Source organism: Rousettus aegyptiacus, unplaced genomic scaffold (genome assembly GCF_014176215.1).
Source record: "Rousettus aegyptiacus isolate mRouAeg1 unplaced genomic scaffold, mRouAeg1.p scaffold_m13_p_18, whole genome shotgun sequence".
NCBI lineage: Eukaryota > Metazoa > Chordata > Mammalia > Chiroptera > Pteropodidae > Rousettus > Rousettus aegyptiacus.
In genome coordinates this window covers 3,712,137-3,737,385 of record NW_023416293.1, presented here as the reverse complement: position 1 = coordinate 3,737,385, position 25,249 = coordinate 3,712,137, and the positions used below count along the sequence as shown (strand labels likewise).

The 25,249-nt window shown below is 49.9% G+C and overlaps 1 protein-coding gene and 1 pseudogene across 1 annotated transcript in view; one reads left to right on the top strand and one right to left on the bottom strand.

Moving 5' to 3' along the window:
• Positions 1–25,249, bottom strand: part of ITPKB (inositol-trisphosphate 3-kinase B) — an 88,650-nt gene that overhangs the window by 24,187 nt on the left and 39,214 nt on the right. The window lies entirely within an intron of this gene.
• LOC118613393 lies at positions 16,514–16,632 on the top strand (annotated as a pseudogene).

The following is a 25,249-nucleotide window of genomic DNA, read 5'->3' as shown; positions in this document are numbered from 1 at the left end:
GCCCTGCCCGCTCATCAGAGAAGTGGAACCTCACTCGGTCACGGCTGAACAGAACGTGCTTCTGCCTGGCCTCTGCCTCTCACCAGAGCAGAATTTAGAACTGGGGGCACCTGGCATTTGAGTCTGCCAGCTGTAGCCCAGCCTGGGAGAGGAGACACTCGGATGGCATCTGAGCTGGGCCAGAAGGAAGCCTGACAGGCCTTGGCTGTAACACTCAAAAGACTGTTGAGTATGTTAAGGAAAATCCAGAGGGCACAGCGGCCTGTGAGTATTTCACAGCACAGATGCCGAGCAAACTCGGAGTGTTGACTCGTACTGGATTTAGAGGCCCCTGGCCATCCTCTCTCTTCCTCCACAGCCTGCCAAAAATGAGAAAGAAACGACAGGCATGACTGCGGAGGGCCAGTCATGCAGATAAGGAGAGGTTTAAATGACAAGTGCCTCAGTCCCATACCCTCCCTAAAGTCTTCTGAGGACAACGTATGACGGCTCGGGCCTTCTGCAGGGAAGGCCAGGACACAGGAGGGCAGGGAGCGCGTGATCCAGGGGGGCCGGCACCTGCAGCCGGGGTTGGGGGAGGCAGCAGCCCGGCAACCGAGGCGCCTCCAGTGGAGTCAGGGGAGCTCAGAGGGTGGAGCTGCAGGCGCCCACGGCTCCCAGGAGCAGGAGGTGGCCCTCCGCTCGCCAGCTCCTTAGCAAAGCCTCATAGCTTCACTGGTGATCATCACACCCGGCTGTGATTTCCTGGCAGCTAGGGGCTGGAGGGACTCTGCACAGAGAGGGCGTGAGCAGAGTCCGGCCTGGCACGGGGCCCATGGGCCCCTGCCCACAAACTTCGTGGCTCACCCTGAGATCTCCCCTCAGGGGACAGCTAAGAAGACCCTAGCACAGTGTTTCCAGAACATCCGGCAGATCACCAGAGTGACCCAGATTTACCCCCCTGCCAGCCCTCTGGCCCCGAGGACCAGCAATCACGCGGCTCTTTCTGTCTCTCCTGGATTAGGATGGTTACCCCGTTCCCAGGCTCGCCCTCCCTCCTGCGGCCCCCTCTCTACACCTCAGCCTTGGAGATCTTTCTAAAATGCACATTTCATCATGCTGGTCACAGCAGATCTCTCTATGCTTCCCAAGAGCCTTCAGGACACAAGCCACGCTCCTTCAGATGGACAGATGGACTCTCCGGGGCTCCTGCCCGGCCACGCCCCTTCGCCCCTTTACTGAAGCAAAACGCGCCTATCCGCCCAGACCCAGCTGGCTCCTTCATGCGCAGAGCCTTCCCGGCCCCTCCCTCTGGCCCGACGCCCTCCCCACACCTGCCTAGAGAACTCGCCTTCATCTTTAAAGTCACGCTCAGTGATCGTCACCCCCTCTTCGCACGTTCCCCGGACCCCGCTTCCCCCTGCCCAATGCGCGGAGACAACTGCCTGCTCCCCCCGCGGCAGTCCTGTTCCTCCGCGTCTCCACGTGCGTGCGCTGCTCCGCTTATAGCACATTCAAATGATCTGGTTGCACCGCAAGCGTCGCCCCCACTAGAGCGAGCGTTCCTTGAGGGCAGCGAATGGCCACCTCATGGCTGAATCCCTAGCTCCCAGCACATTACTTTCCCAGGGTCAGGAACCAACGAATGCCTGTTAAACTAGATGGGTGGGAACCCCCAAAGACTGAGCCCGGTTGAGAAGACAGAAGAAGGGACTTGCCCAGAATCTCCAGACTCTGGGGGATCTGGCTTAAGGCTGGGGTTCCTGAACCACAAAGGGGACCCTCTCACACACACACATACACACACACACACACACCCCGTGAGGTCGAGAAGCAGCAGCCTCGGAGGCGCTGTGAGTGGCCAGCGCCTCAGGGAGGGAGGCAGACAGCGGGGAGCCCCAGAACCAGGCCCCAGGTCTGGGCCGCCTCCCTGGCCTCCTCCCCTGAATCAGGCCGCCCAGATCTTCCCATATCCATGCTGGCCCTGGCTGCACACAACCTACATGGGTCTGTTCACCACCCCCCCACACAGGCCTGGGGCGGGGCTGGCTGAGGCCTGGGTGCATGGGAAAGGCAGGGCCCCCAGAGGTGCCTGTGTGAGACTCTGAATGTCAGAGTGAGGAGCAGCTGGAGCTCAGACTCCTCGTCAGGTCCTTCGCTGCAGAGGGGACCCAGACAGGGGAGAGACTTGCTGAGAGCACAGTTCAGCAGAGAAAAATCCAGGTCCCCCACACCCAGGCCGGCGCTGGTTCCACAAATATGTCACCTCCCTTCATCAGTCCGGCCCCTCCAGAAGGCGCTGTCCTTACTGAGAGCAAATCAGTCCTGCTGTTCTCTCCAGGCCCTAGGCCCTTATCTGACTGAAACAGCCTCCACTCAGATCTCCTGTCTATGAACCCTGAAATCTGTTGGCTCTCGATGCCTACCTACTTCCCCCTCCTGTAGCACTTTACCACCTAGCATAATCTATTCCCATTCAAATCCCACGAGATGTACCGGACACTGCGTGCTAGGTTCGGGGTTAGGTCCTAGGGAGCCCACAGTCCATTACAGGGGAGAAGAACAGGCCTAAATAACCAGAATAAAGAGCAGAAAATGTCCGTGACTGTACAGAGGCACATATATGGGGGGACAGAAGGTTCGTTGGGAGATGGAGGAAATACAGGAGGGAAGCTTCATGGAAAAGGTGGCATTTCAGCCGAATCTTGAAAGATTAGGAAAATGAGTAGAGGGTGTGTGTGTGTGTGAGAGAGAGAGAGGGAGGGAGGGAGGGAGGAGAGAAAAGTGGGGGTGGGATTTCAGGCCTGAGAGAAACAAAAAAAGCCCACCGGCGCAGCAAACCTTGACACCAAGGGCCGGGCAATGGGTGCAGTCTGCCTCAAAGGCAAGCAACTTAATGAGCAGGTGCCCAACTTAAAAGGATAAATTGTCTGCAGGGAGTTTAAAACAGTAATAAAACTGGTCGGGGTCAGGTTTTTAGTATCATCAGGAGCTAGCAACTCTGATTGAACGTATCCCTACCGCCCTCTCCCCAAACCTTTCGTCTAATTCTAAACAATTGCTGCATGACTGTTTCATTTTAATGCCATACGTGAGCTTCAAATCCACAGACTTATTACTTGTCCTTTAATAAATATTGTATTCTACATGAAGTTAATTCAGAGAACTCCCAGTTTTAAAGTTAGCCCCCGACACCCACGGAGACTCAGCTATACACGTTTCAAGGGCAAGTTCATGGGATTCAAAATCATTCGCGCTCTACTCGGGGCACGGTTTGCTGTCCCCAGATCCTGTGGTACTATGCTCCTGAACTTCAAGAGCAGACCAGAAATAAACTTCGGACCAGAAATAAACAATGGTAGCCCAGTACACAGACAAAGAAACAGAACCCGGGGTTACTTCCATCCTGCCATTTTATGAGGTCATTTTGAGTTTTTATTTATGTTTAAAGTTTCTCAACGGCAGACACAGAATCAATCCCAAAGAAATAAAGATGAGGACAGTATTATAATTTCTGGATGTACTACAAAATGGGAAACTTGTGAATTTCTGACAAATTTATCTTTCGAGATTATTTTTCTAACTGTTGTGCTTCGATTGAAAGGAACTTTTCAAAATTAAAACTAACGAAAAGTGCTGTGCAACCAACTATAAGAGAGGACGGACTGACAAATCCGTCTCTGTCTACTGAACATGAATGTGCAAAGGAGATTTATGAAGTCGGACAAATTTATACTAGACTCAAAAATAGTTTAATGTTGTTATTTATTACAGCTATAGACCAATATGTGTCATTTTTCCCTTTTCCCAAAACAGGCATTAATATATTTAACGAATATTAGATCCGTTTTACTTCTGTCACTTTTTTTTTCTTTTTCACGGGCATGGTCATATATACCCGATTCTACAGAAAAGCTGCACTGTCGGCTGTCCTTTTCTGGCCATTTTCATTATTTGTTTTATTTCCTGATTATTACCGAAAATAATTTTCTGTCGTACGGAAGAAGGGAGTGTTAAAAAAAAAAAATCATCCACGCCAAGTGCCAAATCTGCTAGACACGCCACTTGTTCAGCCTCTTGATGAGAAGGCTTCAAGAGGAGAACAGAGGTGAGGCTTCTGGAAAGGGGAACTGAGCAGAGACCACCATGGCCCCGACTGCCAGGCTGATGGACTCGGACTACGGTCTCTAGGCAAAGAGGTAGAAATCAGAGAAGAAATTACCGAAAACTTTGACTGTCTAACATGTAACATTTCTAAGTACCAAAAAGGCAAAGAAACCCCCCCAAATCACAGTAAAAGTCAAATGAGCTAGAGAAAATATTTTGCAAGCTATCTTATGGTGGAAGGGTTAATCCATCTGGTACATAAAGAATTCAGACAAACGCATGAAAAAAAAAAAAACACTGAGATGCCAATAGGTAACCTGGCAACATACATATAACTCAATGGACACATAAGGAAAATAGCAATTCATTATTTCCCTATTAAATTAGCAAAACACATAAAAATAATCAATACGAGTGCTCATGAGGACGCAGTGGAACTCACAGCCGTACGCTGCTGGAGCCATCCCAGAAGCACACGCCCCTTGGAGACGGCAGCGCAGGAATATATTTCAAAGGCCATAAAAAAAATGTCTGAACCCTTCTTTAGTTATTTTACCTCTGGAAATCTACTTAAGGAAATACTCTAAAATATGGAAAAAGTTACAAGCACAAAGATGTTAATTATGCCATTGTTTTTTTTAACAATAGCATTGAAAATAACCCAACATCCAACAATAGAGGAATGATTAAATAAATTAGAGGCACATCCTTGCGATTGATCATTCAGTCCTGAACAATAAGAGTTAGAAAGAAACATGGAAATTTTTTAATATGTGGGGGGAAAGCATGATAGACTGTAAAAATGTACAAACTTTCAAAAGCTGGGAGGAAATACACCAATTTGTAAGAACAGTTGTATTAGTTGGCATTTCTGCACATCAGGTTTATATGGATTTCAATAAAACTGTTTCCCCCTTGCTCTGATTTTTTTAGCTATTCATCATATTCTAAGGTGCTGCATATAAGCTTGGAGGCATCTTCGAATCCTTTTTGAATTAAGATAGAATATAATTCAATCAATTATCAACAGACTCAATACGTTTAATTATGACAGTAAGGTTAAGATGATGTATTTGTCCTTTTTCTTTATTTTCAAAATGTCTGTGATATGGTTTGCTTTTGCAACCTAAAAAAAGGTAGAGATCATCAAATAAACAGGTAACATGAGCAAACTGCTGGCTGTCTCTCTTTTCCCTGCACTGATCTGAGAACATGGCCCCCTCCAGGATGTCCCTTCACCTAAGGAGAAACAGGGTTTCCTTCCCTCTGTGTCCGTTCCGGGAGCATTGTTCCCTGACGGGGACCCTCATGGAACTCCAGGAACTCGGAGACGTTAGCAGACGGCCATTTTGAGAGCACGCGGCTGGGATCGTGCAGAGGACGGGCCTTCCCAATATTCAAAGAGGACAAGAGCGGTGACAAGAATGTGGGCGACCTTCCACAGAGAAGAGAGCAAAACTGCGAGCTCCCCAAGAGCAGGGACCATGAGAGCCTCTTTGCAGCCCTTGCTACAAACACGACACCCGATAAACAGCTCGGTCCACGCTGCTGCCAAAGGATTCATGTATTCATTCACTGTTGGACAAATATTTATAAAGCACCCGCCTTGTGCCACTGTCCTAGGTGCAGGGAGGTAGCAGTGAACTCAGCAAAGGCCTGGTCCTTGGAGGAGCTTACAATCTAAGTGGAAGGAGGCAGACAAAAAAATAAATGCATAATACGTCAGATGGCAGTGAGCATTTTGAAGAAAATATAGCAAGGTGGAGGGAGGGGAATGGCCATGGGCAGGGGACATGGGTATGCTACCCCAGCCCCTGATTATAGGAGGCGAGGGGCTAAGCTCTCAACATTCCTGGTCTGGGAACAGCCAGGTGCAGAGGCCCCAGGTGGGAGGTGGTGTGCTGAGCAGGTAAAAGGCCACCAAGAGTGACAAAGTGGCTGGAGTGGAGTGAGCAAAGGGCAGCGGGTCGTAATTGGGATTTTGGATTTGGTCTGAGGAGAGGGCACTGGAGGGTTTTGAAGGGGGCGGGGTGTCACAGTCTGGCTTATGTTTTAAAAGGATCACTCAGTCTGCATGTAGAGCAGAGCTGGGGAATTGAAAACGTAAAACAAGATTGGTTTTGAGTCCTCTGTGATTGTCCAGGTAAGAGAGGAAGGCAGATTAAAACAAAAACAAAATTTCTGGAATTCCAGGCTTGAGCAGGTGGTGCAGCAAATCTCACTCTCTTCAGACTGGAACTCCTGAGACAGGTGTGAACTCGGGCAGACAAACAGGAAAAGGTTTGAGAGACAGAGCCTGCGTGTGGTTTCTGTACCCCCATTCTAGTGACTGCGATGACCTGCCACACTCGGAATAACGCAACCAGCACAGTGTTTCTGACAAGTGGAAGACATGCCTTACACGGTACCAAACGTATGACAAGGACATTCTTCTAAATATTTCCAATTGAAATAGGAGAAATTGTGGACATGTAGGTTCGGTCTTGCCTAGGACTGGGGGTAACTGGAGGTAAGCCTTGGTTGGTCTAAAGACAATCACAGCAACCCGTGGTGCAACCAGCCCCCAGTTCCGCCCACTCCCCAATTCTCCTAAATTCTCTAGACATATGGAAATCTTTGGACAGGTCTTCTGGAGCATATAGATGGAGATCAATAGGAAATACACATCATATATATTAGATGTACATATATATCTATATTACTTGGCCTTTCAGCGTTACCATCTATCTGCACAAATTAGAAAAGCCTGTTTGCGATTTAAGTTTCTATATCTGGATCGTCCTGCAAATCCGCCAGAGTTGCAGGAAGCTCCTGCTTATTCTATGCAGAGATCTCTGGCAGATAGGCGCTTTTATTGTTCTGTTTAATAATGCATAAAGGTTAAGCGCAAACACACAAAGAGTGGCTTTACTTTTTTTACCCATTTTTGGCTCACTCGCAGGCCTGGCTGGAGCATGGAGTTGGGAGGTTTCACAGCCATTTACGCCTCCAGCTCCTCCATTTCCCTGGGTCTCAGCTGCCACCCTAGAGAGCCAAGGATAATCGGCTCTACATCACAGTAATTTTCTGGTGACAGAATTTTATGATCTTGGACGCTCTAAGAAAAACTGGGGTGAGTTCAGAAGAAGTTCTACAAACTAGAAATCATAATACAAGTATTAAAATATTTTTAAAATATCTAGAATTAATGCCTCTCTTCAAACTTTTTAGCCACTCTTTACTGTCCCTTTTCTTATGTCCCTACGCCCTTTCAGGGTCTGTTGAATCCCTATTTGCTTCCTTTTCCCCATTACCTAACCACCAAGTAAGTCCTGCTCTGCTCACCACGCCATTCACAGAATAACTACCTCGCCGTCGACATCTCAGCATCTTGATGAGCGCCCCCCACCCCACACACTCCCAATATCTTGACTCTGCCACCACCACGGTCACCCGTTCTGCCTCTGGTCAATCCAGAGTGTCTCGGATAATTAACGACTCTGCAGTCCTACTCCGTGGATTCCAGCCCAGGCCCCTCCGAAACGAAGCAGATGACAAAGAACCTGGGCAAGAACTGCATCTGACCTACGTGTGGGTTTTCTATCCCCCAGGCCACTGCAGGGTACGCTGACAACCCTCCATCAGAGGGGGAGGAGACTTGTCCTTCAGAACCCTGTGTGTGTGTGTGCGTGCACGCATGTGTGTGTGTGTTTAAAGATGAGAGAAAAAGAAAAGAAAAAAGGAACCCACCAAGGCTCTCAGAAGGGAATACTCTGCTGTGTGACTGTTTACCATGTTCCACTGGGTGCAGAGGAGGAAGTGGTTACTACAACCCCAAGGGGGAAACGCTCGCTTGAAACAGGAAAATGGAACTCTTACTACTTTCCACTAGCAGCGTGCAAGAAGCTGGCCACACTTGGAAATGCTTGCACAAGCACTCTGCAGAGGTGAGTGTCTAAGACGCGATCCTATCACCCCCAAACCCTAACACACAGATCAGCGCAGAGATACAGGTCCGCCTTTTCCCAGCTGCATCTCGAGCGAGCACTGGAAAAATCCTCATGATCACTTCCCTCGCCTCGAAGCAAACGAAGTGGCCCTGAGCCACGGGGAAGCTCGGGGGAGGAGGAAGAAAGGGGGAGCGGGCTGGGTGGCAGATCGGAAAGGACCCCGAACTGAGCAGTCCCGGTTCTGCCACTTACTAGCTGTGGAACTTTGGGCAAATTACTCAACCTTCCTGCTTCTCGGTTTCTACTTCCTCTATAAAACGGGGATATTATTAACCGCTCTGCTCACGTCCGTGGTAGCTCTGAGAGTCACATGGAACAAGGCAGAAAGATGAAGGTTTTCTGGAAACTAATGTGCTCTGCAAATGCGGCCGTTACTATCAATGAAATGAAAGTAGGATGCTTTCTTGAGCCCTGGCCTCTGGCTCCTGAAACTCATGCCCTCGGCTACGTTTCCACTTGAGTACTTCCCCGAGGCACCCCTCTGCGCCTTATTTATAATTCTGCCCACATTTCTACAAAATGTTGCTAGAATATTCTATAGAGTCTGAGCAGAGCAATATAAACACCACCAAATAGAAGAAGTGAGGAGAAATAAGCGAAACTATCTGAACCCGGGCCCCCTGCTCCCACATTCTCTGCAATCCAAAGAGAAAGACGTCATCATCGATGGCTAATTTGCCTGCTTGGTGGGTCAGATTGGCCCCAGTTCTGAGTCATATTTTCCATTTATTAAAATGAACATCTGGCTGCTGCCCGATGCCTTTTGTGCACAGGCTTTAACTCATGATCACCTGCAGGGTAATTCTGATGTTTAAAGCAATGCAGAAAAAATAATCGTGGACACTCCCGTGCCAACCGTTGCCACGATGGCCTGGTGCAGAAGCAGGCTAGATCGGGCACAGCGCAAGTCAGCCATCTTGGTTTCCATCTGACATGCAAATTCTAAGGAAGAAAAGACAGGCAGATCAGAAAAGCCAGTCCACGCTCACCAAAGAGAATCGGTGAGTTAATTTAACCCGGATCTCGGATCCCAGGAACCATCCTCTAGTTTCATCTCGGTGGGAAGAAGGACAGTTAAGGAAAGACGGAGCTGCAGTGCTCTCCCAGGCCCGTGTGACCTTGAAGGGACAGCTCAACATTCCCAAACCGTGGCTTCCTCATCTGTAAAACAGGGATAATAACAAGACACGCCAGGCCCGCTCCCAAGTGAGAAAACAGATGTGAAAGTGCTTCGTAAACCACAAAACATTGTCCAAGTGCAAGGTATTTTCTAGCAAAAGTGCCTTGAGAACAACCTCCAAATCTGGAAGTGTTTTATTTTAATCCCTTAATAGACATCCTACCTCGACTTAAAAAGAATTTGAGGTAGCTGCCCAGAGGAATTCTCCAACAATTTCTAAATAAATTTATCCAAGCAAGTTCCGAAAACAACCCATTGAATTGGGTAGTAGGCTTATGGATTTTTAAAAAATAATTAAAATTTTTTTTTCAATTACAGATGGTATACAATATTATGTTAGTTTCAGGTGCACGACACGGTGATCAGACATTTATATAACTTACGAAATAACACTCTGATTGGTCTTTTTTTTAAATAGGAAAACAAGAGATGTTTCACTTTTCTCCTTTCACTCCTATTTCTGCTTTGGAGCCTCGAAAAAAAGCTAGTTAAGTATATTATGTTGCCTTTAGGTAGAAGAAACCCTAGTCTCTCTCCACACTGGGCACCCTCCCTCCTCTCCATCCCCACTTCTTCCCTGCGAGCACCTTGGCAGCTCAGGGGCCAAGCCTGCAAACCCTCCCTTCCAGGGCCCCCAGGCTGGTTTGGAAACCTAAAGCGATTTGAAACAATGTTTTCCTAAGATCCTGAGGCCAAAGGCATCCCCGTCACCCTTCCAGGAGGGTGCTGCCCTCAGGGGAACGGCAGGAGTTCCCAGGACACACAAAGGCTTATCCCGCTCACAAAGGGTATTTACCAAGTCAGGCCCGAAAGAGTCTGCCAGGCGGACTGTGAAATAGCAGAGCTAGGACCTTCTGGTTCACTGCCTGGCAGATCTGCCCTTCTCTATTATTAGCACCCCAGGCAAGATGCCACCAGGCTGGGGAGAGACCTTTGTGTCAAGGTAGAGAAAGCAGGAAGAGGTGTGTGTGCAGGAGAGGAGAAGCTGTTTGAGGTTTCCTTCAAGAGAGAGAGGGAGGGGAGAGGTGGGGTTTAAAGCAGTGTCTCCTTCCTTCTCAGTTCCCTGACCTCATTTGAACCTCAGAAAAGCCCAGCTGCAGGACCAGAAGGCCTAGGATTGATTCAGACCCACCCTGGCTGTGGCTTCAGGTGAGGGAGGCTTGCCTCCACTGCGCCTTCTGGGCCTGGCTGGGAGTCAGTCCTGCTGACTCCACTGGGCTTTGGGATGTGCCAGATGGAGGAGCTCAGAGAAACAATGTGGAAATGTTGGAGATCCCCTCCTTCTATGGCCAAAAGGCAACCTACTGTGGCCCTAATACACATAGGATCCGTCCACCTGACAGCTACCACTTAAAGAGCACTCTGTATGCACAGCATCCTCAGCCCTTCAGGAGTTGGGCGTCGTCCTTGGTCACAATCTTATGGGATTGTGGGGCGTCGTCCTTGGTCACGTAAGGCGCCCAGGAGAAGAATGTGGCTAACGCTGAGCAAGAGGGGCAGGGCTGAAGGGCAGGTCATTGGCTTGACCTCTAGCCATCTTGGAATGCCTTATTCCACTTGTACAGGTATTTCACTTGTATCATTTCACTTGCTATATCAAGCTTGTACAAGCATTACTTGAATAATTTGAAACGTATCAAACAGAAGAATTTAAAAAACAAAAAGCAGGCAGGGGTGGAATCTATATTTAAACAAATTTGTCCCATTCCAGAAGACACTCTCTGGCCACACCTCCACACTTGTCCAAACCCAAACGAGGATGTGGAAGCTGACAAAGACTTTTTTTTTCAAACGTTATTCATATGAACAATTTCACAAAAGAAGCAGTAACTAAATGACAAGTTATTAAAGATGACAGGAACGACCGATAGAAAATAAAATGACACAAAATGAAAACTGGTTGCCATGCCAACTTAGGACAGGGCATAGAAAGCAAGGCTACCGCCTAATGAAGACCCTAGACTCACTCCAGAGAGAATAAAATCAAATCCCCGCGCAGATGGCCGCAGACCTCCTACGGTGCGCTGCCACACCGGGAAAGGGCTGGGCCGCCGTAGGAAACCAGCGAGCCTAGGCCAGTGGTTAGAAACGTGGCCTCCGGAGCTGGGCTAAGTGTGAATTCTGGCTGTGCCATTTATTTGCTGTGTGACTATAGGCCAGCTTGTCTGCGTCCCATCCATTTCCTCATCTGCAAAATGAGCTTGGACACTCTGAGACAGCATTAAACCCTCTCTAGGTGTTCATTTTTATTATTATTATCAGTCCCGGTTGGAGACAGCCAGGCTGGGCTAAGGCTTTGGTCAGGTTTTTGCATGGTCTTGACAATCATAGTCACAATAGACTTTTCCTAGGCTGCTGCAGGAATGTTTCCTGTGTGACAAGTGACACTTTCCAGGAGTAACGCAGAGGTATTTATTAATACTCCCAGCAGGTAAATTCAGGGCAGGCAGAGAGAGTGGATGCCAGAAAGAGGGGCAACCCCAGGGGACATGCCCAGCAGGTGAGAGAATGGTGGCTGCCCAGAGGACAGGCCAGCAAGGGAAGGCACACAGTTGTCAGGACTGGCGCTAAGGGAGTCACGGGGCCAACTTCTTCAGGGTCCACATGTCCAAAAGAACTGGGTGTCATTCCAAGCAACCTTCTGCCTCTCGATGCATCTCTGTGCTGGCATTTTCTTCCCATGGGGACAGCAGTTATTTAGACTTTTAGAAAATGCCACTTTGTTTCCATTTGTAAAATCAGAATACCAAAATTCCAAAAACCGTCCTTAACATTTCCCACCTCTTCCCCTCTCTGCCTTTAATCTCCAACCTGCAAATAAGTGATCATATTCAGTGCTCCTGGAATACTGCCAGGAGCCTGGGTTCTGCTCCCAGGTCTTCGGCTAATTGGGCAACCCCTACCAAGTCATGTCACTTCTGAGTCTCAGTCCACAAAACGGAAGGATTAACCACATAAATTCAAAAATAACACCCGCTCTGAAATTCCGTGGTCTTGGGATAGTCTCAAAAAAAGCTGCTTTGTGAGGACTGACCCGCGTTAATATTCCGCTTCCCTTTTGAAGTGGTTTTTAAGGGAGAAGGCGGATAAGAGAATGGAAATTTTCTTCCCTATCAGAGTAACCCAAAAAAGCATACTTAAATAGCAGACAGTATGAAAGCAATTTTTTAAATGCTTAGAAAAATCTAACGGGGTGAGTAGAGGTGATTTTCATTTCTTTATATTTTCTGGATTCATCCAATTATCTACAACGTAGGTATAAAGTGTTTTAAGTAAACTTAAAAGTTATTGCTTTAAACTTTATTTTGCTGGGGACGGGGTTGAGAAAGAGTCTAACTCCCTGAAATCCCTTTTCACCAGTGTTAACTGCTCTCATTTCCGAACTGGGAGAAACCAGAGAAGAGTTAATTAAAGCGATGCCAGGAGGGGGAGAAAGGGAAATGTGAAAAGCCCCAAGAACCTGCTGTTTTCCTACTGATCTTGACACCTCGACCCTGTGTCTGCGCCTCTTTCTTGCTTACGGAGACCAGCCACCTCCAAGCCTAACCCAGACAGCTAGAAGATCACGATCAACTCGTGGGCAGCTCGCGAGCCACCTCAGGCCGAGGTCCGGGGCCGAGTTTTCGACCCTAAATGCGGAGGGCGGAGCCTCTTTGCGCTGAGGCTCCGGGGACCACGTGAGCACGGCCCCTCCCTGGCCTTTTGGAGCGGCGGGGCGGAGCGCGAGGAGGGCGGGGCAGAGCGCGTGGTGGGCGGGGCGGAGCTCGAGGGGGCGGGGCGGAGAGGACCCGCGCACCCAGCTGTCCAAACCAGCTGGACCTCGGCAAGCCTGCCCCGATTCTTGAAATTTAATCCGGATTCCTTTAAATTTGCAGGGCAGCATTGAGGTTCTAAATCCTTTCTGGCAAAGATGGAAGGCAGGGAAGCCCAAGGGCAGCCAAGTACCGGCAGGAGGAACAGAAATTCTTAAAAAGATAATGCTGAATGTTTTAGGGTCCATGTCCAGGAACATCTGGTGAACGAGTTACTGGAGAGTCAAATTTATGATGATTAATTGTATGAAGTTATCCACGATTCTTATTAAAAAGGAATGCAACAGCTCACAGTTGGGGAGGACGGAAAAAGGGGGCACAGGTCTTTCATTTCAGCAAGGACATTTGTGAAAAGACTGACTTCCGTGACAGGAACTTCTCTGAGAACAAGCGCTGCTTGGTTGAGATGCAACTCAACCCAAAGAAAAGTCAAATTGAGGAAACCGATCCAGGGAAATGTTGTCCAAGAGACATTTTAAATGCTTTCTCTCATCGGAATATTCAATGCTACCACCTTCCCTTGAAGCCCGCTGGGCACAAGAGAGCCGGCCTGGCCCTGGGGTCAACCGAGAGGGGAAAATGTTCCACCCCGTCTTGAGTGAATGCAAGAATTAACTCCACCTCCAAAACACACTCCCACCCCCCACCCCCCACACACAAACACCTTGTCAATAAACCAAATGGGTGTGTTCCTTCATATTGCCAAGAAAAAGTCCCCAAATTGAAAATGATCAGCCTGTGAGGTGAAGTTATTGCACCTGTGGCCTGTCCAGCTGAGCACCTTGGTCAGAAATTTAATCATCCATCTCCTCTCACGTCAGACCCAGTGGTCTAGTGAGAAGATCTATGACCAAGTACTTCTCAACCCACGGGGGTTCCCAGGGCGAAGCCAGATGGAAACTTCCTTCCCAGCCTGTGGTTGACAATCCTGTCTAGACCAGCCCTTCTGCTCTGGAAGGGTTTACTTCATCTACTTCATTTACTTTATTTTACTTCCTCGGGTTGACTAGCAAGCTTACTATTGCAGGGCATCTTTAAAATGGGGAAGAGAAGGAAGACAACTCATGTGTGCTGGGCATACACTCCGCCTGGCACTATAGGAGAGACTGAATCCATCCGTTCTGTTAGTCTTCATAGCCGCCCTGGCAAGGGCATAGACGTGGTAAGTGTTGAAACTGATAAATCCAGAGCCCAGGTCCATCCCAGGTGAGCTGGATGTCAGTTGCCTTCCTGCAACTGCCTGGGGCAACTAAGGAACGCCTATGTCAAGGTAAAAGATTTGATTTAAAAATTAAGTAGTCTTTCGTTTTAAAAACCCAATTTGCATATTTTTTGCATGGTGCAGATTTGGATCTGTGTTTTATACTTCCCCACCTGCAACATTTAAATGCCTCAACCTGAGCACCAAAAAAGGGAGTGAATGCAGGTCCACTAGCTGGCTAGCTTTTTGGCAGCCCGGCAAACACAACTCTCTTGACAATACCTAAAAGAAATGCCTGTTAATTCCAGCACCGAGAAGCCCAAGCAGGGAGTTCAAGTGCTGCTTATAGGTGGAATGACACCCCTAAATAAAATGTCAGTCGCAGAGCTACATGGAAACAACGTGGCAGCCATGGTGACCTAAAGAGCTGGCTGACGGATCCCAGGCAGGTGCCACCATCTCACCTCTGTAACTCAAAGGAGCACCACCGGCTGAAGGCCAGGTGGGCAACTGCAGTGGTCCTTGACCTTGGCTTCCCATCAGCATCACCTGGGGGCCTTGCAACTATTGTTGCCTGGGTCCCAGTCTCGGGGGTTCTGACCTACTTCTTTTGGACTGCAGTCTGGCGTAGGAATTGGCGAGAACGCCCACATTTCCAACATGCAGCCTAGGTGAGAACCACTGGGCTGGTGTTGGTGTCAGATTGGCCCGAGAGCTAGGAAAACATAAGTATTTCCAGCAAGCCATTCGGGATTCTTGAGAACAGGAAGAGCCCAGGGGACTTGTGTTCTCTGGCAGGGAGAGATGAAATGGCGAGGCGGAACAAAGGCTTCGGAGCCAAGCAAGAAGAAAATCGAATCCTAGCTCCAGTACTTTGCCCACTCTGTGACCTAGGTCAAGCCGTTTAATGGTTCTGAGCCTTAGTTTCCGTCTCTATAAAATGGGGATGATAATAACACTCCCCTCACAGGGCTGTTTTAAGAATTCAGCCGTACAAGGACACCACCTGGCATGGAGGTCCTCATAGATGATGCCTATGACAGCTAACAAACAGTTGTACCTGGGATTAACTTGTATTGGGTTGGAAGAGAAGTTATGCGGTGGGCTGACAGTCCCTTTCAGAGGAGACCCCTTGGGAAAGCAGGATTCCTACCTCCTTGGGGAGGGGCCGTGGAAGCCAAACGAGGTGGAAAAGTGGAAAGTGGCGAGGGAGAGATGGGGGGGCGGGGAGGGGGCGGTGGCTCCAGCCTCCGGGACACTTTCCGACTTCTGTTTCCCACCTCTGGTCCCTTCTCCACTTCCAAGCCCAGCCTCAGGAGGAGGTGTATGTTTCGAGTCCAAATGCATTTGGCCACAGCTCTGCCTCCCAAGGTGGGCGGCAATCAGACCGGATTGTGTCACCCCGGATTGTGTCACCCCAAGCAGCTCTGCCCTAAGACAGGTCTGTCCACCCAAGCACCCACGCCTACCCTCTCCCTCCTACTTCACACCGTGACACTCTGAGGGGAGCCAGGCCCCAGAGGGGCAGCCAGCATTGGAACCTGTCACCTGTACAAACATGTGTAAACCTGAGTAAAAGAGACAGGCCTTGGGAATCTGTGAGCGATGCCCTGGCCAGAGGTGATGGGGGAATCCCCCATTCGAGCTCTGAGAAGCCCGGCATAGAAGACCCTCCCTTTCGGTGATTACTTCTGTTTTTCCTCTTTTCTCTTTAACATCTGCAGAGCTGATCGAGCTCTTTCACACGCATTATTTCTTCTGATGCTCCAAAGAGCCCTGTGAGGCTGGTGATGGCGTAGACTAAGATTACTCACTCAGATTCAGTAGTAAAAAAAAAACAGAAGCTCAGCAGATCCCATGATTGGCTCAAGGTCACAGAACTCATCAGAGGCAGAACCAGGACCCGAATCCACGTCTGTGTACCAGAACCCATTTCTGTCTGCCATGCTATGTCCCCTTGCCCCCTACTCATTTCAAAAGTCCTCCTGCTTGCTGCGGAGTATAATAAGCCAATGGTGAAATGGAGGAAAGTGGCTGGTTTGATCCTCAATTCTAAAACTGTGGTTTGGATAACAACACACCATTCCCTCTTTTCTATGCCTCTGTCTTATCCTCATCTGAGAAACGGCAAAGCCAAAGGCCAAGGTGAAGGAGAACTAAGAAAAGCAAACGCCAGCACCTTACAAGGTCTACACCCGAGAGCACAGCTTTCATCTTACCGAATTTCATGTTAAAAAACTAAAGAGTCTATGGCCACGCCACCCTGAACACGCCCGATCTCGTCTGATCTCGGAAGCTAAGCAGGGTCGGGTCTGGTTAGTACTTGGATGAGAGACCACCTAGGAAGATTGGGTGCTGTAGGTGTAAAGTAGATAGGTAGATAGATAGATAGATAGATAGATAGATAGATAGATAGATAGATAAAATAAAATAAAATAAAGAAATGAGGGTATCACACAAGGTATTTTGCATAGAGAGTTTATAAGTTGCTGGTCTAAAGTGGAAAATGTTAAATTCCAGCCCAAGAAGGCACAGACATCCTGCTAGTATCTGAGGCAAATCCTGTATGGACAAAACATGTGGCTTTCCAGGTTTCGGGGAAATTTCCAATACAAAGAGTAAATGAACTTGAACAAGTAGAAAAATAGCCCATTTACAGCACCCAGTTCTCACCACCTGAGAATTCTTTCTGACCCTCGGCGTGAAGTATCGATGCCGGGGCCATTAGGAATAAAACAGAAGTGAAATGGGCCCAGCACAAGTCTTCAAGGAGGGAATGCGGAAGCAAACGCAGAATCACCGCCAGAGAACCCACCGCAGGAGATACTCCTGCTCATCTGTTACCAGGCATCCTCCACCTGCCTGTCACGAGGCTTCCAGAAGGAGAGGGACAGCCAGCCTGTAGACCCCACCAGCCTGCGTGGAGTGCCCTCCATGTGGATTCACGGAGCGGCCCTTCTGCCAGCGGGCAGGGTTGGGGAGGACAACAGGTAGCCCTTTTTAAAAAAAATCAGGGAGGGATGCCCACAAGTGCAGTCCGTACAAACTCAAATCATTCTTGCACCAGGACCGGGACCTCTGGGAGCCCTTCTCAGAAAGTCTTTTCCACAAGAGAGGAGGCTGGCCCTTTGGAAATGCACGTGAGGCTCTCAGGCCTCGAGCTTTTAAAATGATATTCTCGTAAGGTATTTCATTTGGTCTTCATGGAGACTCCAGAAGGTGCAGTCGTTAACATCTAACTACAGGTGGGGGTTGGGGGGGCGGGAGGGACTCAGAGTCCAGTGGCACTGAGGCCACGTGCTGTTCTGAGGCACCTGCTTCCCGCCTCCTCCACTATCCACGCTCGTGGGGCCCATTCCTGGGGCGGCGGAGTATGGAACTCAACATCAGTTTGATTCACGGGGTCTACACGGGGACAGGAGAATGGGGTCAGGAAAAACGACTGGTTTCTGTGTCTATTTCAAAGCCTGAGCAGACATGGAAACCACGGTGGGGAAGGAAGGAGGGAGCTGTCCACGCACCAGGAAGGACGCGGCCCCTCAGAGGGGATAAGGCAGCAGGGGAGGCAGCCGGAAGTCCATGTTACCAGGGTTACTTCTCTGCACCCAGACTTGTCGATGCCACTTTTAAAACCTGACACGTCCTCTTGTCACCCACAGGATATTTCCTGAAAGTGTGGCACTTCAAAATCCAGCTCAATAGACAGGACACTTGGTACACATGCTCCAGCTCCCCCCACACCCTGCCCCGAAGTTCTGGTGACACCAGCCCACTCACCATTTCTCGGTCCCGCCACATTCTCTCAGGTCCCTTGGCTGCTGGATCTTTCGGCTTGGAATCTGATTTCCCTGCCTGTCTGGCCACTGAAGTCCAGCTCAACAGTGACGACCTGTCTCACTGTCCTGTTTCTGGGACGCCTTCACGGACAGCTCTCACCTGGGGCGTCCCGGCACACCCCGGGGCAGAAGCCGTCCCTGCCTGGCTGTGCCACACGCCCTGCCCCTGCCACTCCTGGCTCTGTGATGATTGCACATCTCCGTGACCAGCTACACCTCTAACTCCTCCAGAGCGAGCACTGGGTCTCGCTCAGCTGGAATGTTTAGCATGCAACACGTGTTTAGTTCACTGTTTATAAAATGAACTAATGCAAAGCTCAAAGACACGGGAGACACGGGGGGAAAAAATCCCCTTTCTCGATCACGAGGAAGAAAAGCAGCTTGCTTCTGAGTGCAAGGAGAGCGGGGGGCTGATGGGCAGTACTTGGGAAGTGGCTTTTCTTGGGCAGATGAACAGGGAGCAACCCGGAAGCCAGTGACAGGTGCAGGCAGTGGGGTGATGAGTGGGGGAGGACAGAGACACCCACCCTAGATGAACAGGGCAAGATGCTGCAGGAAAGAGAGTAGCCCATCCAGCATGGCAGACAGGCCCACGCGCACGTGAGGAACTTCAAGAGAACCCAGGAGAAAGCCATGTGGGCGAGCAGGCCTCCCAACCAGTTTTGTCTGCTGTAATGAGGTGATGGAGCAGGTCGCAGAAGCACTTGCCCTTGAATCAACAGCAAGGCTCTGGCTGCCCGAAGGGATGTCTCTAATCCTTAGCCACGCGGTAGGCCAAATTTCATTTCTGGGTATGTCTGGTATTGACTGAAAAGGATGTCATGGTTAGTTACCAAAGGAAGTGGAAAAATTCTCTAAGGTTCCCACAGATACTATGATGAGACACGGGTCCCCTCAAGGATTTCATAGGCCAAAGCTGAGAGATCCACCTTGCGCTTTGGGAACGTGGGAAATTTCGAAAGGATCAGACCATTCAAGCGTCCCTAAACTCAGAAGGAAAACACAAAGCTCCCTCACTGCCTCTCCCACTCTTGGACAGGCTCATCCTCCTGTGGCCTGTGGTGTGACATGCCCTCTAACCCAGCAGGGACCTCACACCACAGACGACAAGCCAGTGCACTCTCCGTATCGGCCCAGCGCTAAAGCTAGCCCCTGACCGCCTGCCTCCTGTCCGACCCAGCCTGCTTTTTGAAATGCAATACGTAGCTGTGCACGACATCAGAAAAGCACATCTCAATGGCCTTGGGTGTGTGTCCAGCCTTCCTAAGGGCCGCCCCGCATGGTTAGGTGTGGACGTGCCGCCGTGCCCTGGGGGCTACATGCGGCCACTTAGTTGGCGATGGGAGGGGCTGGAGCAGAGGGTGAAGTATAAAAGGGCGTGTAGGGAAAGGAAGAGTCACTCCTCAAGAAGACATGACTGTGTGTCGCTGCGAAAGGCCCCTGGAGTGGCTGGAGAGGGCTGGCCCCAGTCTGCGCCTCCAGGCAGTGTGGACGCCTCAGACCAACTCCCGCCTCACCGATGGCACATGTCATCGGCTGCCTCGGGGCTCCAGTACTGTGGTCAGTGAGCCAGAAGTAATCCCTAAAAAAAGGCATCTTCCCATAGCATCACTCATACGTGGCTGAAATAAGTTCAGAGTGGAGCAAGGTAATCTCTAGCCAAGGAAAGAAGGCAGAACTAGGGCAGAATGCTGCTGAATATTTAGACTGTGAGATACAGAGCCATGTATTATTCATGAAGTGAGATCTTTTGGCATCATGAGTCTATGACTCCCATCCTTGGAGGCAAACAGAAAACTCGCTCACTGCCCATAGTGAGCCACCAAAAGTGGGCCTAAAACTGGACCGGTAGGGCCTGGGGTCTCCTGATGGGTCTTAAGCCCTGAGCGCATGTCACACCCAGCGCCCTCGTCTGTGCTCCAGCTCGGGGGCCAGCCTGGGAAACACCCTGCCTTTCACCCAGGAGCAGCGTTCTCCACTGAAACCGTGGTGCCACCCACAGCAAAGGAACGTGAGCGAGCTCTGGGACCAAATCCACTCTGAACTTGCCAACTCGAGGCCAGAAGAAGTGAGGGATTCCTTGAAACCCCAGTGTCACCAGCTCCACTGACCTGGAGACACGGTGCCTCCAACCCTCCCGAGGCCCTGCCTGGTGCAGTGACAGGGTCACACAGAAGCCGGCAGTGGCAGGTCCTGAAGCCTGGGCAATGCCAGTCATTCCTCGCTTTGAAGGGCCACTTATGTGTGGCCCTCTGCTCAAAGCAAAGGAGACCAAGGTAAAAAGACAACATGCTCAGACCTTCCCCAAGGGCGGACCAGCTCCCACGGCCATTTGGGGACAGAGAACGGCTGCTCCTATGAACCAGAAATCTGCCAGGACCAGCTGCAACAACCCTTTCCTCCTTATTTTTAATAAGAAACAAGAGAAAGAAAGTCCCCAATCTGCCTAAAGTTTCCCTTAGACTAAACAGACCTAAGTGGAAGCCAATCCCAAGTCTGGCTCAAATCCAAGGCAATTAAAAAAACTGGGCTTAACCCTTCTGACAGGACCAAGCAATGATTTGAGTCCCCTGAAGTGACAAATCAGGCTGGCGACGTTACTGTGAAAAAGATTCCTGCAGCCCTTGGGAGTCCCAGGAAAGAAGAATGTCCCCTTTTTATTGTAGTGCTGATATGTGGCAGGTGCTGTGCATTATAGAGCTGCTCCTGAAAACCCAGAATGTGAAGCCCCAGGCTCTGCCGCCAAGGCCCCATCTGTTTAAGGTTCTATGTAAGACGAAGGGAAGAGTGACCCCCATTCTGCTATATTTGGCGTTAGATAATAATGAAGGCCGGGAGGACAAGGGCAGAAGGAGGTCTCAGCTGCCTAGCAACCCGACGGCAGCAGGGGCACGCGGGCCCCCACGCCCCAAGGCGGGTGAAGCCCATCGCAGTGAGCAGGCTGCTCGGGGCGTCCAGACGGAACACAGAGCTGCTGCAACCCCCCGCGTGCCAGAGCAGCCCGTCCAGTCCACGCTAGACCTTTCTCCTCTGCCTTTCTCCTGGTGTTTGGAACCCCATTAATAACCCCTGTACCCTTCCTCTTTGCCTGGGCCGCAAACTACCCACGGAGGCTGGTATGATTCATTGGCCAAACCAAAGATGGACGCCCTCGGCTGGGGCGGGCTGGGGGAGGGGGTCCAGAGAGAAAGATGTGAACTTTCTTGGCCCCCATCGCCAACCATTCATTCCCCCTCTCCCATCGCACAAGTCCTCCCTATTTAGCTGACATCTGGATTCCGTGGCCGCAGCTTGGGGCCGAGTTCATTCTCCAAATCCTCGGGGTACTTAGTGACGCTTGATCAAAACAGCTCTCTCCAAGGAGAGATGTTTAGCTTTATAAAAATTCCTCAAGCCATTGGGTTATGTTTTCTTGCCAAGACATCTAACGACTGGCCTATTTGTTAAGTTCCAACTAATAATCTTTTAAAAGCACTCCACGCACAGAGGAGGCGGCGATGACCCAAAAGGAGGCGATGGGGCCAGGGTTAGGGTTTTTGTTTTTCAGACAAGCCAGAATTTACCCATCCAAATAAATAATAACTTTCTCTGAAGTGATTCCCGCAGGGCGCCCTGCTCACATTCCACTGGTGCTGCGTTTGCTCGTAACGTTTTTACAAAGTCCTGTTGTGGAATAGTGTTTGTTGCACACGTGGTGTCCAAGGAAGTGTCAATAAGCCTTCGACTGGCAGCTGCCACTGTGCGCCAGGCCCTGCGTAGGCCTTGGGAGCCATATAAGTATAAAACAAGGTCTCCCCAGCAAGGTGCACCCTGTCTGATAGAGAAGGGAGGAAAAAGAGACGATTTTTTTTTTTTTTTTTAATATATACCGTAAGTCGGGGATTGGGCTACCAGTTTTCGATGAGTTGCGTTTAACATAAAGAGACTGCAATTAAGAGAGGTTAAGTGACTTGGCCATTGCCACACAACCGGGAAATTACAGGACCGATGCTGGTCCTGGACGGTCAGGCCCCCAGGCGGGCCCTCCCACCGCCTCCGCCGCCGTGGCAGGGCCCTGCAGTAAACAGGTCGCCCCAGTGCGGGAGGCGGAGGCGAGGCGGGGAGGGAGAGGCTGCTCAGGGCAGCGAAACTCCATCTGGGTCGCCCAGGACCCGGGGTGGGAGCGTGCGCACCTGCCTTCCCTCGCGTCAGTACGGGCCTCACTCGTGCCCCCGTTTACCCTTTCATCACGAGTCTCTGACAGGCCAGGTGGGCAGGGAGCGTGTCTCTAGATATAAAACAGGACTTTTATATTCTAGCTATTTACATAAACTCAGGCAGACGGATGGACACTCAGACACATGCCTCACTTGCTCGTCTAGAGAGTGCTGTCAATTCGACTTGTCCACCTCACGAGGAAGCTGGGAAAGTGGGCCTTCGTCTCAGCACGTCAAAACTAGTCTCCTACATTGGCCGAACCGTGGAAGCCGTCAAGTGCCATCAACGGATGAATGAACAAAACGCGGTACGTACGTGCGGTGGAATGCTATTCAGCCCTACAAAGGAAGGGAATTCTGACACATGCTACGACACGGATGAGCTTTGAGAACATTACGCTTAGCGAGACAGGCCAGTCACGAAAGGACAGACACATGCGTGATTCTTATAGGAGGAACCTAGAGTAGTCAAACTCCTAGAGACAGAGGGTAGAATGGTGGCAGTCAGGGGCCGGGGGGCGGGGTGTGGGAAGTCACTGTTTAACGGGCAGGTGGTGGTGATGGCTGCACCACAATGTGAATGTACTTAATGCCGCAGAAATGTACACTCAAAATGGTTAAAAGGATAAATTTTATACATCTTTTACCATAGTTTTTAAAAACCTAGTTTTTTCTCCTTGGGGATAAGGATGCACAGTCTCTTCCTCAAAGTACCTTTAGACACGTTTGTAAGATCAACCTCTTCTGTTCTCTTGCCAACGTCAGGCCACAAGGCTTCCGATGACAGCGGCCGGAGGCAGGTTGTGGCCCAGCCCGGCTGAGGAGCGCTCTGCATACACAGTAAGCGGGCATTCTAAAATCCCCAGAAAATCCCCTAAATGTATATAAATGCCTTAGCCAGGGTCTGACTCAACAGCAGGAAGGGGAGGACCTAGAATTAGCAGATAGCTCTCCCCGCCCGCACTTGCAAAACAGTATTTTGGCTAGTGCAGTAGGTCCGATGAGAGAGGAGCAAATCAGTTTAGCGCAGGAACAATGAAGAGAGATTGTTAGTCCTCAGACTGACGTCTTAGGGAAACTCTGTTCTCTGCCCATTTCAACTTTCCCTAATCGGTCACAGTTGCGCAGACTGCTTCTAAATGTCCCCGTTGCCTCTGTCTCTCCCCATTGCGCTTGGTGGTTCAATTTTAATGACTTCAAAACAAAAGCATGGTAAGAGCTCTGGGAGCAGCACGAGGCTGCATTGGCCCTGGTCCTGAAGCAGGTTTCATGGGTCCCCAGAGGTCCGTCCAGAGGCCCACCCGGGGCCCACCCGGAGTCTGAAACACTCATTGTTCCGGGCTCCTGGGTACCCACTGAAGCCCAAATGGATGACCTATTGAGGGCCAGTGATGGAAAGTAACGGTCCCGAGGAGACAAGGATCACAGGCCTGGGAGGAAATCGGCATCTATCAAGGACCTGTTACGTGCAAGGTACTATATCTCTATTTTTCATGGAGACTTCCGACCCTAAAACCATCAGGTTTTATTAAGGAGAAGAAATTCAGCACTACGCGCAAGGAGCAGAGCTAGAATCCGACTCTAAGTCATCTGACTCCAAAGTTTTCATTCTTTCCATTACACTAGGCCACCTCTCAGCATGATTAAAAAAAAAAAAAAAATGCTGCTTGCCTGGATTCTTAACTTCTTCAAGTTTTCCCTAGGTCCCAGCTCGGCCCAACTTTCCATTTGGGTAAAAAGAACATCATTCCAGCTGCTAGGTCCCAAGTCACATGAAATGGCAGGACGAGATTTCATAAACACACAGCCAAAAGCCTCTTTAAATAAATAGGAAAGTGGACATCATTTTTTAAGGGGTCAGCTTCTAAAGGAAGTATTCCCATGCTGCAGCCCTGGAATCCTCAACATCAACCAGTCAGAGAGTCTCTGAGCTGAACTTGGCCTCCAGATCCTGAGTCTTCCAGAGAGCCTGGGGTCTAGGCAATACCTGTACGGGCTTTAGCCCGCCCCTGTAAGTAAGCAAAGTCGCATCGAATCACCCCCCAGCTTACTCCAAGGCAGACAGCTGGAGGCAGCATGTCGTTCAAGAGCTTTATCCTTCAGATGTAGGGCTGTTCATGGCCAAAATATAATATAAATATTCAGGTTTGAGAAACATGCCAACTTCTATAAAAAAGGAAGAAAGGAAGAAAGGAAAAAAGGCTCCACACTGTGAGTTTTTTTGCCAATGTGAACACTTGCCTCTCGTTTCTCCTTTTCCTAACAAGCACATCGGCAGACAGCAGAATCTTATCATCTGGCTCCTAGCCCACGGCTTTAGTCTTCTGGACCTGGGGGCTCTCTCCTCAGCTGAAATCCCTGACCAGCTGCCTCAGACCCCACTGTGATAGAGCTCGGCCGGCTAGGGAACAAAGCAGGCATTTTGGTCCTGACTCAGGCACTGCCTTTATCCAGGGATCCATGAGCTCTCTCAGGCAGCACTGTTTCCGCAGACTTTTCTGGTCAACGTCTGTGAGCAGACGGCACAGAGCCCTGCGTCCTAGAGGCTGGACTGCAGCTGCTGTCAGGAACAGGGAGGGCCAGGAGCCCAAAAGCAGAGCTCAGAAGGCAGTGAACTAAAATTGGTTTGGGCATCTGAACGTAGTCAGGCCCCTCCATCACCCCCTTCTTCCTCTCCTGCTTTTTCCTGGCTGGTCTAAACTGAATATTATAAAGTGACGCCAAGAACCTCTTTACCATACAGAGATCAGGGAACCCCGAAGAGTCACTGTTTCAGCATGCAATGTCTAGACTTTAGAACCACTTCCGATATGGGTCTGTGGAGACCACGGCCTGCTGCTCTCCCAATCTTTTTAATTGTGACTTTTACTGTAAGCAATCAAATTTACAGCATGCCCTGATGTGTGTGCAAACACACACACACACATATAAAACTGAAAACAGAAGTTT